The sequence below is a fragment of the Lithobates pipiens genome, unplaced genomic scaffold, assembly GCF_037356315.1.
Source record: "Lithobates pipiens isolate NorthernLeopardFrog02 unplaced genomic scaffold, aLitPip1_a1.2 Scaffold_8, whole genome shotgun sequence".
NCBI lineage: Eukaryota > Metazoa > Chordata > Amphibia > Anura > Ranidae > Lithobates > Lithobates pipiens.
In genome coordinates, this window is record NW_027507903.1 from 589,768,590 (window position 1) to 589,780,893 (window position 12,304).

A 12,304-nucleotide genomic window follows, 5' to 3' on the forward strand; every position below is an offset into this window, starting at 1 on the left:
GTAGTTCAAGACTTCTTTTGCTTCTAACATTTGAATTTGGAGTGAATGGGCTTAACCAAATGAAATCCATATAGGCTGTTAGAAAATCATGTATAGGAGAAAAAAAAGTACATCCTGCTCCTTCAAATTTTCTTCTCACTGTAGTCAAAAACAAATATTATTGATTTAAAAATTTCTAACAGAATTTTGCTAGTGTCTAACCAACTTAACATAGCTGCCCTGGCTACAGCACAAAACAAACATTTACCCTAGTCAGAGGCCAAAATATTTTGTATAGAAGAGTGGAGGCCCAAAGTTTATAATTGCAATAAAATCTACCTTGACTAGTCTGATTCTACAGCCAAAACAAAATAGACCAAAGAGACAGGTAAACAATAAACAATAAACACACCATTTACAATTGTGTAGGTGAACCTCTAGACAGACAATAGAAATGGTAAACAAAGCAGTGTTAGACCAATAATTACTACCACAAATTCAGTTTACAAGTACCAATAATAATGTCAGAAGTGCCAATAAAAAATTCAGTTTTGAGTTATTAGTGTGGTTCAGCCCAAACAAAACAATCTCAAGGTCAATTAAGTATGCTAAATGCAATTTATTTTATACTCCAATCTCATTAATAATAATGTTTCAACCATGCATAGAAAGACAACACCAAAAAACTATTGTCTATCTGCAGAATACTTTTTACTCTGATAACAATGGTAATATTGTTAATTGTAAATTCCCTAAAAACAGCAACAAAAACTATTTTTTTTCCTATAGTTTTGCTTAAAATGAAAAAAACTATCAAAAACAAAACATGCTTTTAGTGGACACAAAATCTAAATACAAACATATTTGTAAGACTGTTTTCAAAAGATAATGAAAAATAAAACAGTCACGTTTATGTGTTTAAAAAATATAACCTACAATAAGCAAGAAAAAAATTCCAAGATTTTTCAGGAAAACAACAAAGACAACACTAATTCAGTGCCCTTTCAATAAAAAAATATATGTACCAACAATAAAGCAAAACCAAACAATGATTTAATAGAAATGAAGCTCGGTAAGCACAAAAGAAGCAAACAAATGAAAGCAAAATGTTCCCGCTCCGTATATCCTCCCCATTAAATTGACTATTTTCTAATGGTTCTTCCAATATACTACTCCAAATTAATTATGGTATATTTAAAAAACAAAAATTCGGTGGTGTATCCTACCTCATTTGAGTTTTTTTAATAGCCACTAATAATGCAAAAGGTACCCATTTTACCTATGCAAAACGAAAAAAAAAGGAGGCAATTGCTGTCAAGCATTTATGTAACCATGTTTCAACACTGTTTACCTATTGAGATAATTTTTACCTAGATAGGATTGCTGTGACTTCCAAACTACCGGCAAACTAACTCAATTTAAAACCACCCCAATAACCTTACTCTGCATTATGCAAGTCTTGGTGTTGTTGCATTATATATTCTCAGTCTAGGGTCCCACCACTAGGTCACCAATTAATGTTACCCGCTATTGATATTTTTGAGATTCAATATCTTTTAGCTATAATTTGGTAAATTAGAATTGTTTGACCATGATTGAAAACGTTATCACAACAACAAAAATATATTGGTAAATAGTATAAAGATCTAAACTAATACTGATATTGATTTACAGAAAAAGGGAAAAAAATAAAAGATTAAATGGAGGAATTATAGAATATAATACTCATAGCATTAATACACAAAAACAAGACAGACAACACCTGAGACAAACATGTATGTGCCAAAGAGATGTCCCGATATTTACCATCTGTGTAGCATGGGGGACCCTATGATATTTGGATATTCTTTATCCTGTCTTTATCCTGTTAAGCTTTGGCATTGAACCTGGAAGCTGATTGGTTTATATGCAGAACTGAGCCCGATATTGCACTCTCCAGCTTTGGTAAAGCTGTATAATAACAATGTTTGTATCATTTATTCTTCATCAAACTCAAAGGTAGCTATGAAGAAAAGGAGAAGGTCAAATTATTTCAGCATAGGCAAAAGGTGCATATGGCCTAGACCAGTGTTTCTCAACTCCAGTACTCAAGGCACACCAACAGGTCATGTTTTCAGGCTTACCACTATTTTGCACAGGTGATTTGATCAGTTTCACTGCCTTAGTAATTACCATAGCCATTTCATCTAAAGTAAATCATGAAAACATGACCTGTTGCAGCGCCTTGAGGACTGCAGTTGAGGAACACTGGCCTAGACAAGCAACAACACCATTATCCTGTGACACCCCTATAAAAGGACAGCTTTCTCAAGTGAGTTGGTATAGTCAAATGACCAAACATGCAAATAGGACTAAATATGCCCACAGTGGCATCTGAGACCATGTGCAAACAATGGAAATTACATCAGCAGGAAATTATGTCAAAAAGCCAGAAATACATTTTAAAGCGATAGACACTTTAAGGTATGAAACCATGTATTTACTGTAGAAAGGAAAGCACCATTTGGTGGATAAGTGGCTAATAATAATAATAAATTCAAATATTTATCTTATTCAAATGCAAAATTATATAAGAAACCCTCACCTATCAGGAATTTTATTTTTGCAGTCATTTACATACCCATCTGCTAATCTGTTGCTATTAGTATAAAGATGATACATAAAGTAATTATCTTCAATGTTTTATAAACTCTGATATAGTCTGAAATTTTTATATTATTCTTACTGTCTGTATAGAGTCTATGAAACATTTAAACAAAATAAAAAAGAATACAGCCCCTCAACCACACGACTTACACCCACAAGCCCTGAAAAAAATGAGCTGTTATTTCAAAGCCATTTTTTATAATTTTGTGAGCGTTGTTAATGACTGGCTCAGTACTACTACACTGGCCCAATGCCAATGTGGTGCCTATATTTTAAAAGGGATCTAAGTAAATACAGACTTTTCGTTTTAACTTCAAACGTTGGGTAGATACACGAGAGTGTAAAACACACAGTTGAGTTTTTCCTAGAAAACAATATTATGCACAAAAGCCATCATGGATTCAAAAAATGGTAGATGTTCCATCCTGTGAATGTCAGCTATAAGTTGAAGCAGTCTGAGCTTTGGGGGGGGTAGCATTAGATAACCAACATAAGGGGATGAATCTCTTAGCAGCCAAGAGAAAATATGTTATCAAATGGTTACCATGTTTTGTAATGGCTGGGAAGGGAAGGCCTAACAAGTAGTGTATAGGATCGAGTGGTAGGGACACATCCACCATTTTCTGGATCAGTAGCATCACTTTCTGCCAAAGAGGTTGTACCAAAGAACATTGCCAAAATATTTGAAACAGAGAATCCACTTCCAGACCACATCGCCAACATTCTGCAGAGGTTGAGGGGTCATATTTATGGATAACTTCTACTAGCACATAAGGACTTTAATGGACGTCTCTCTCTGCAAAACACATTTGAAGGATTTAAAGGTAGAGGACCAGATCCTGTCCCATAACTGAAGGCTAATGGGTCTACCCAACAATTGAGCCCATTTCCTCAAATGTAAATGGGCGATTTCAGTGAAAGGAGTTGACTCATGGAGGATGCGGTGGATAGAGGATACTAAGTCTCACAAGATGTTTCTAACTTACAAGCACACCTGAATGCTTTGTTTGATCAAGCAATTATGTGGAAAAACTGTTTTAATGTTGATAAATGAAAAGCAGAAGGATAAAACATGCATGCATCATACATTATAGGAGGAGTACAATGGGAGTTATCAATGGTCAATAAGGATCTATGTGTTTTGGTAGAACTTAGACTTAGAGCAGTACTGAACCTCCCTAGACTTATCAGCCAAGAATGCTGCCATCTTAGCCTCTGTTTGATCTGCAACTGCCATGGTGCTGCACATGTGATCAGTTATGGCACCAGCCATTTTATTTTTTGACAGTTTGGTTGAGAGCACAGGCAAATGTGACATTTGGCATTCCCAACATTCCTTGAATGTAACTGTGTTTTAAACCATTAAATTGATAGGTTTAGCGCCAATTTAATACTAGCATGCAATGCCATGCTGCAATAAAAAAAAGCAAAAATCCTTTTTGTATTACACAAGTGGTATAGACTCCAGAGAGAGAGGAGAACATTATATTGCCCCTGTAAAAAGCATTAAAAAGAACAGGTGGTAAATAGAGAAGATGAAACTTTCATTCATTCACCTGTCCTTCGTTCATAGAGTGTTTTTCATTGCTGGAAGCTATAGTAAAGTTTCTTTGAATGGAGGAAGGGGAGGAAAGGGTTATCATAGTCAGCACTCTATGGCAGGTATAAAGTCTGTATTAACATTGCAGCTCTAGAACATTACATCTGTGGGGGTATGGGGGAGGCAGAGGTCGGAAATTTTCAACTAAGAGCAAGCACAAGGGACACTGCTCAATGAATGTAAGAATTGTCCCTTTTTCTGATTAAAAAATAATAATAAACATAGGCTTTAAAAGAAAACCTTGGATAATCTGCATTTAAAGCAGTTTTTTTTTTATTGAAGATAAAATATACTATTCTAACTAGGCCATGGGACTTTTGGAGGTATCACTTTACTAGCTCATTATGTACTGTATGATATATTTTCTGTGTTGCAATATATTTTAACTGGATTACATGAAAATAGACAATATGTATTAATAAGCAATACATTTTCACATTAACCATCATCTAGTTTAAGCATGTAACCTACAAATAAAACAATTGACGAAGTTAAAAATTCTATGTAAAACAAAAACTCAACAACAAATAACAAATCTATTTAAAACAGGGATACAATATTGCTGAATATTACTGAATACTAGAACTTAAGAAAAACATTCCCCACCCTTCCAAAAAAAATGCATTTATAAAAGTTAAAGCAAGCACACATATCTGTACAAGTGTACAGTCATATAATGCATAGATACTTGGTATGGTGTAGTGTAGAGATGCCAAAACAGCCCCTTGTTCTCCTGACCTACCTGCAATACATAAGGTGGCTTTAGATTTGCTAAACGGGGTTAATCTACCATGTTTTATTATGCCTATTGGACAGTGTGACTTTACCTTGCTTTCACTTACTATCCAAGTCATTAGCATTTTAATAGTGGGAGAGAATATAACAGGAATGAAACGTTAATTAAAATGCAGGATGACTGGCTCAAATGATACCAAATAAAGATGTCACAATCATTTTGTTATGAACTGAATTGACCATCAAATACTTTGTGGTCTTTCCCAAAAACTGTTTGTTTCCCTTAGATATTGTTGCATGAATGACATGGATTCTCTACTAACCAGTTATATTTAGGGTGTCTCTAAATTGACCCATCCTGTCACCAATTCATTGCCTAATATGATTCTAAGCACAGGTTCTGCTTTATAAGTACAAAGTATTTTTTCCTAAGCAAAACAGAAAACAGATGGTATTTTCAGAAGGAGGTTGACAAAGGTGCTAACCTCCTTTTGAAAATGCCATTTGCTTTCTCTTTACCGACCCTCTGACTCCTTATCTGCATAGTTGACCTGTGCCAGTGACACAAAATACAGAAACCACAGGGCTTTTTTTCTCTTCTTTCTCTCTATCATCTCTGTCTTTCTTTTCTTTTTATTTATTTAACAAATGCATCTGCCCTTCAGAACACTTGCTATCTTAAATAGAAAAATGTATAGATGTTACTCTCTTTTTAAAAAATGTGAGAGAGGATCCAAAGCTCACCTGTGAAAGATCAGTGCATTGGTCAGTTCAATGGTCCAAACACAATACTAGTGGGGGGCACAGAAGAAAGAAGATTTTTTTCCTATCATAACTTTGAGGAAAATGTCTTCTATCTATGACTACCTTCATACTAGGCTTTATTGATTCCCGTTGCAAACTTGATAAGCAACTGACACATTAAATAAAATAAATCAGTACATTTAAATAGCAAGCACAATTTCTTTACAGAAATTTCTCATAAAAGTTAAAAATAACTTTGAGGCTGTAATACATTCAAAATTAAATACATTTGTAAAATGTAAAGAGTACAAGTGTGCCATTTAAAAAAAAAAAAAAGTAAACATACCTGGAATGATATAATATAGAAATGTCTCAGCAGCTCTTTGTTCTTCTGACCTGCTTCTAAATTCTAGTAACCGACTGAGCTCTGTCTCACCTTAAATAGCTAGCACCTCCCTTTTTGGTGGGAAAATTAAGTATGCCCAGTCATAGCATTTTTTGGAGGGAACATTAGGAATGCATAGTCATAGCCTGGGACAATTGTACATTCCTGGACAGATATCTATCTTCATTGCATATCTAAAGAGTGGTTCCTTTGAATTGGACGTAGTGAAAACAAAAGAGATTTAAATGGGCTGGTCTAGATAATTACTTTGAGCTCGTAGAGTTTGAAATAAGGTAATATATTGATTGATTGTCCCTTCTCCAATACAGTATTAGGACTGGTAAATAATAGAACATTTTCTGTGGCACACACATGTTCAGCACATTATAATATTTCTACACTACAAAGACTCTGGTGAATCAATTAATCAATCCCACTAAAAACTAAGTCCTTGTTCACATATATATGTACAGTATACCTACATTAAACCAATATCTTATACCTCTAACATTGTAACTTGTTTATCAATTATAGTTATACAAATATCTATTTGGAGTTGCTAATAGAGATAAACCCCTCATAAGGCAACAAACATGCATTGCAACGCAGTCCATTTACTGGAAAAGCAGCAGACAATCAGATATAAAAGTAATTGTGTGGTGTATAATAAGTCACATTGTTTGGAAGCAGTGGGATAGATTTACTAAAATGGGTGCACTCAGAATCTGGTGCAGCTGTGCATGGTAGCCAATCAGCTTCTAACTTCAACTCTTCAATTAAGCTTTGGCAATAAAACCAGGAAACCAATTGGTTTCAATGTAGAAGTGAGCCTGATTTTGCACTCTCCAGCTTTAGTAAATAAACCTTACTGTGTCATAACGAAGGTTGTATGATTTATTCTTCACCAAACTCAAAAGTAGCTATGAAGAAAAAGGTCAAATAATTTCAGCATAAGCAAAAGGTGCATAAGGTCTAGACAAGCAACAACACAATTTAGACCCCATGCACACTGGGCTTAAAAAAGGCAGTTCCCTTGGCAGAAAAAAACACTCACAGAGTGTTTTTTTGTACAAAGTTTAGATGAGTTTCGGAGAGTTTTGCGTTTGGTCTGCCAGTAAGCTCCAATCTGAAATGCCAACTAGAAGGGGTTTTTTTCCTGCCTCTAAACATTCAGCTCAAAATATGCCTGTAATCATTCTTATGTGCATGGACAAATAGGATAACATTGAGCTGCTTCTACGGGCAAAACACAAAACTCCTGTAGAAGTAGAAATTTTTTAAGCCGGTGTGCATAGAGCCATAGAGCATTTTTAGACATGTTTAGGGGAGTTTTGTGTGTTTTCTGCCTTAAAACTCAAATCTGATATGCCAACTAGAAGGTTTTTTTTTACTGCGTCAAAAAGTTGAGTTTAAAATAACTATCCTAATGTGCATAGACACAGGACAACATTGAGCTGCTTCTACAGGCAAAACACAAAGAAGCAGCAATTTTTAAGTCAGTGTGCATGAAGCCTAATAAGAGCATGCAATGCCAAGCTGTAATTTCTAAACAAAGAAAAATACTTTCTTGTATTACAAAAGAGGTATAGACTCCAGAGGAAGTGAAAGACATAATATTTCCCCTGTTCCAAGCATTAGAAAGCACAGGTGGTAAATTAAGGAGATGAAACTTTTATTCATCCATGTGTCCTTTATTCATAGAGCGTTTTTCTTGCTGGAAGCTATAGTAAAGTTTCTATGAATGGAGAAAGAGGAGGAAAGGGTGGTCATAGTCAGCAGGACTAATGGCTGTATTACCCCACAGCACTAGAAAATTACCTCTGTGGGGGAACGGGCGGAGGCAGAGGTGGGAAGATTTCAACTAAGAGCCATCACTAAAACAGCAGCCACCAGCACAAGGGATATTTCCCAATGAATGTAATTATTGTTCCTTGTGCTGATTAAAAAAATAATAATAAACATAGGCTTTAAAAGTAAACCTTGATATTCTGCATTGTACGCAGTTCTATTTTTTATTGGAGATAAAATATACTATTCTAACTAGACCACAGGAGTTTTGAAGTTATAGTTTTTACTTACTCACTATGTAATGTATGTTATATTTTATGTATTGCAATATATTTGAACTGGATTACATGAAAATAAACAATATGTATTAATAAGCATTACATGTTCAAGTTGACCATGATCTAGTTTAAGCATGTAACCTACAAATATAACAATAGACAAAGTAAAAAAATCTATGTAAAACAAAAACCCATCAACAAATTAAAAATCGAATCAAAGCAGTGATACATTATTGCTGAATGTTGCTGGATACTAGAACAAATAAGAAAAACATTCACCAACCTTTCAGACAAGAATGAATTTCTCAATATTAAAGCAAATACACACATCTGTACAAGCATACAGACATACAATGTATAGATACCTGGTATGGTGTAGTATGGAGATGCCAGAACAGCCCTTCTGACCTGCCTGCAATACATGTAAGTGACTGAGCTCTGCTTCACCTTATATACAATTCATCACAATTCACCAACATTAAGTGGCTTTAGATTTGCTAAAAGGGTTTAATCTCCCTAAAAAGGGCATGTTTTATTATGCTTATTGGACAGTGTGTCTATCCTTTTGTTTCCACTCACTTCCGAATTAATTAGCATTTTAATGCTGGGAGAGAATATAACAGGAAGGACACTAAAAATGCACGATGACTGGTTCAACTGATACCAACAACAGATGACACAATCATTTCTTTATTATTTGAATTGGCCAAACTTGAAGTGATTGTAGCCGTATTAGTGCAATTGTTACAGAGAAAATTGAGTACTGTCCGTGATACTTTTTTTATTTGCACTAACATATCATTTTTCATGGACCAGCTTTCGGGGTGTGTCCCCTTCTTCAAGGTCTAAGCAGTACTCTGAGTACTGCTTAGACCTTGAAGAAGGGACACACCCCAAAAGATCGTCCATGAAAAATGATATGTTATTGCAAATAAAAAAAGTATCACGGACAGTACTCAATTTTCTTTGAATTGGCCATCAAATACTTTACCCAAAAACATTTGTTTCCCTTAGATATTGCTGCATGAATGAGAAGAGATGGATTCTCAAGTGACCATTACTCAAATTTAATATAAAAAATTTAAATTATTTATTTGAAATAAAGTAAGGAGTACAGTTTAAATCACAATCATGATTGGGATTTAAACTGTACTCCTTACCTTTTATTAATTTTTCAAATAAACAATTTATATTTTTTATATTAAATTTGAGTGATTTCCTACATCATGTACCTTTAAAGTCCCATATCTCCAATCTGTTCAACTCCATAAAATTTAAGGATGTTGGTGCCATATTATGTTTAAGTAGTTTGGAGCTCACCTCTGCCCGCATATCTGACCGGTTCTATTTCAGCTGTCTTTAAATTGTCCCATTCAGTCACCAATTCATGGCCTAATATGATTCTCAGCACAGGGTCTGCTTTATAATTATATCATAGTAGGCTATAAAGTATTTTTTTCCTAAGAAAAAAAGAAAGCAAACTTTATTTTCAGCAGGAGGTTAGCAAAGGTGCTAACCTCCTTCTGAATATGCTGTTTGCTTTCTGTTTCCTAAACCTCTGACTCCTTGGCTGCATAGTTGACCTGTGCCAATAACACAAATTACAGAAACCACAGAGTCAGTATGACATCTCTTTTCTCTCTCTCTCTATTTTCTCTCTCTATTTCTCTCTCTCTATTTTCTTTAAGAAATGCCTCTGTCCTTCAGAATACTCGCTATCACAAAAGTGTGAGAGAGGATCCAAGGATCCAACTTGTGAAACATCACTTTATTAGTCAAAACACAATACTAGTGGAGGGCACAGGAGGAAGTAAACATTTTTTTACCAGTCATTACTTTGAGGAAAATGTCTTCTGTCTATGACTACCTTCATGCTAGACAGTATTGAATCCTGTTGCAACGGGTATAATAAATATAAGATATCTTTACACTTAGGTCCCATGCACATGAGACGCTGTTAAACTGATGTTCAGAGGCAGTTGGACACTTTTTTCCACTGCCCCTGAACTCATTCAATGTTATCCTATGTGTCCATGTACACAGTCTAGTTTTTTGGCATTTTTAGGCAGTTGCGTTTAACCTCGTTTTTCCAGAAGCAAAAAAATGGGTTCAGATACCAAATGCGGCTAAACGAGGCACCCGCGTTTAGCAGCATTTTCGTTTTTAATCGTTTTTAAAGATGCCCTATTTTTTGACATGAAAAATCTCAAAAATTATGGCAAATTATGAAAAACCATAAAAAAAAAAATAAAAAAAAATGAATTGCTTGCAATGATTCATAGACCATTTATATACCCTAATGAGCCCTTGATCCAATCCAATACACCACTAGCATTTCTGCTATCCAAAGTATAATTGGAATTTGACCCATATGTTGTTAGATTTGAACAAGCAAATTAGATTTGAACAAGCAAGTGGACAATTCACAACTTGTGGCAAGTGAAGTGGCAAGTGGACAATCTACAACTTGTGGCAGGTGACGTGGCAAGTGGCATGCTAAATACAAATGCACTGCTGCGCTCTCAGCTTCTGCTACTCACTCTGGTCTCACAAAATGGCTGAAATGGTTAAATAATACCTTTTTTGAGCTTGGGGAGGGTCTTATGATATCTTAGCTTCTAGACGCAAACGCAGTAAAACAGCCCTAGCGTAACTGAACGCTGGTTTCAGCTTTAAAAAACATGAGTTCAGCAGAGCTTACACTGGCATCTCATGTGCATGGGGCCTTAAATAGCAAAAACTATTTCTGTAAAAAGATTTCTAGTAAAAGTGAAAAAGAACTTTGAGGCTGTAATACAATCAAAATTAAATACAGTACATTTGTAAGATGTAAAAATAAAAGTGTAGAATTTAAAAAAGTAAATATACCTGGAATGATATAATATAGAAATGTCTCAGCAGCTCTTTGTTCTTCTGGCCTGCTTGTAAATTCTAGTAACCGACCGATCTCTGCCTCACCTTAAATACAGTGCATCACCATTCATAGATATGGGGTAATATTAGATTTACTATTCAGTTTAATCTACCTAATAGGAATATTTCAAATAATCTTATTGGACAGTGTAATTATCCTTTGTTTCTACTCACCATCCCAGTCATTAGCATGTTAATACTGGAAAGGAAAATAACAGGAAGGAGCCTTAATCCAATCTTCATGTTAATTGGGCCTGTAGATACGAACAATAGATACAGCAACACAATGATTTCATTATCATTGGAAAGTGTCAACAAATTTTTTTGCTCGAGATAAACTCATTGTTTTCCCTGAATATTGTTGTATTTTAAATAATCCAATTACATGTAGGGTGATTGTAAACTGACCCACCCTGTCCCTAATTGCATGATGCTTGGATGAGTAATGGGCTTGATAAAGTTATCTATAAAGAACATTTTTACAAAAACAACTTGTTGGTGCCATAATCTTTCACACATTGTGGGTGCCTTGGCGCAGGTCCATGCACAGTTTCACATTGGTCTCCACAGCAGTTCACACCCATGTGCGCATGCGTAGTTGCATTTGCAAATTCCTATGTGTCATTTTGTGATTCCATTCGGCATTAGCAGATATGCCAGTTCTACTGAGAACCGTTCTGACACCTGTGGAGGTAATCCTATTTATGTCAATTGGGGTGCTCTGGCTGCATGGGCACAGATGTTTCCCCCAATTTAAAAGCTGTGCAACAGTATGTGTTTAGGGCCATGAAACCATAAATTAGGGCAGTGGTTATGTCTGTACAGCCACTGCATACCAATTGACATGAATAGGACTGCCTGCAAGGAGATGTACGGAACACCTGTGCATGCATCCCAATTGACAAGAATGAGACTGCTTGCATGGGGATGCATCTCTGTGATGAAAGCAACTGATACACCTGTGTACCTAGAACCCCAGTGAGGCCAATAATTTACACTCTTGTGTTATTGTGTTCCCAGCACCCCAGTTCTATAAAAGACACATACACCTGTATTCCCATTATCACAGTGTTGAAAGAGATTCTAACATCTGTGTTGTGTTCTCAGCACTGCAATTAACTTTGACACTTGTGTTTGTGCATTTCCAGTATCTCTAGTGATCCCCATGCCTCCTGCAACTCCTGTGTCACTTGGTGTCTTCTCTGTATTCCCATGTTCCAGAATTATTGTGTCTGT

General features: G+C 35.4%; 1 pseudogene; it reads right to left on the reverse strand.

Moving 5' to 3' along the window:
• LOC143962283 (uncharacterized) overlaps positions 1–12,304 on the reverse strand; it is a 211,910-nt pseudogene that overhangs the window by 153,293 nt on the left and 46,313 nt on the right.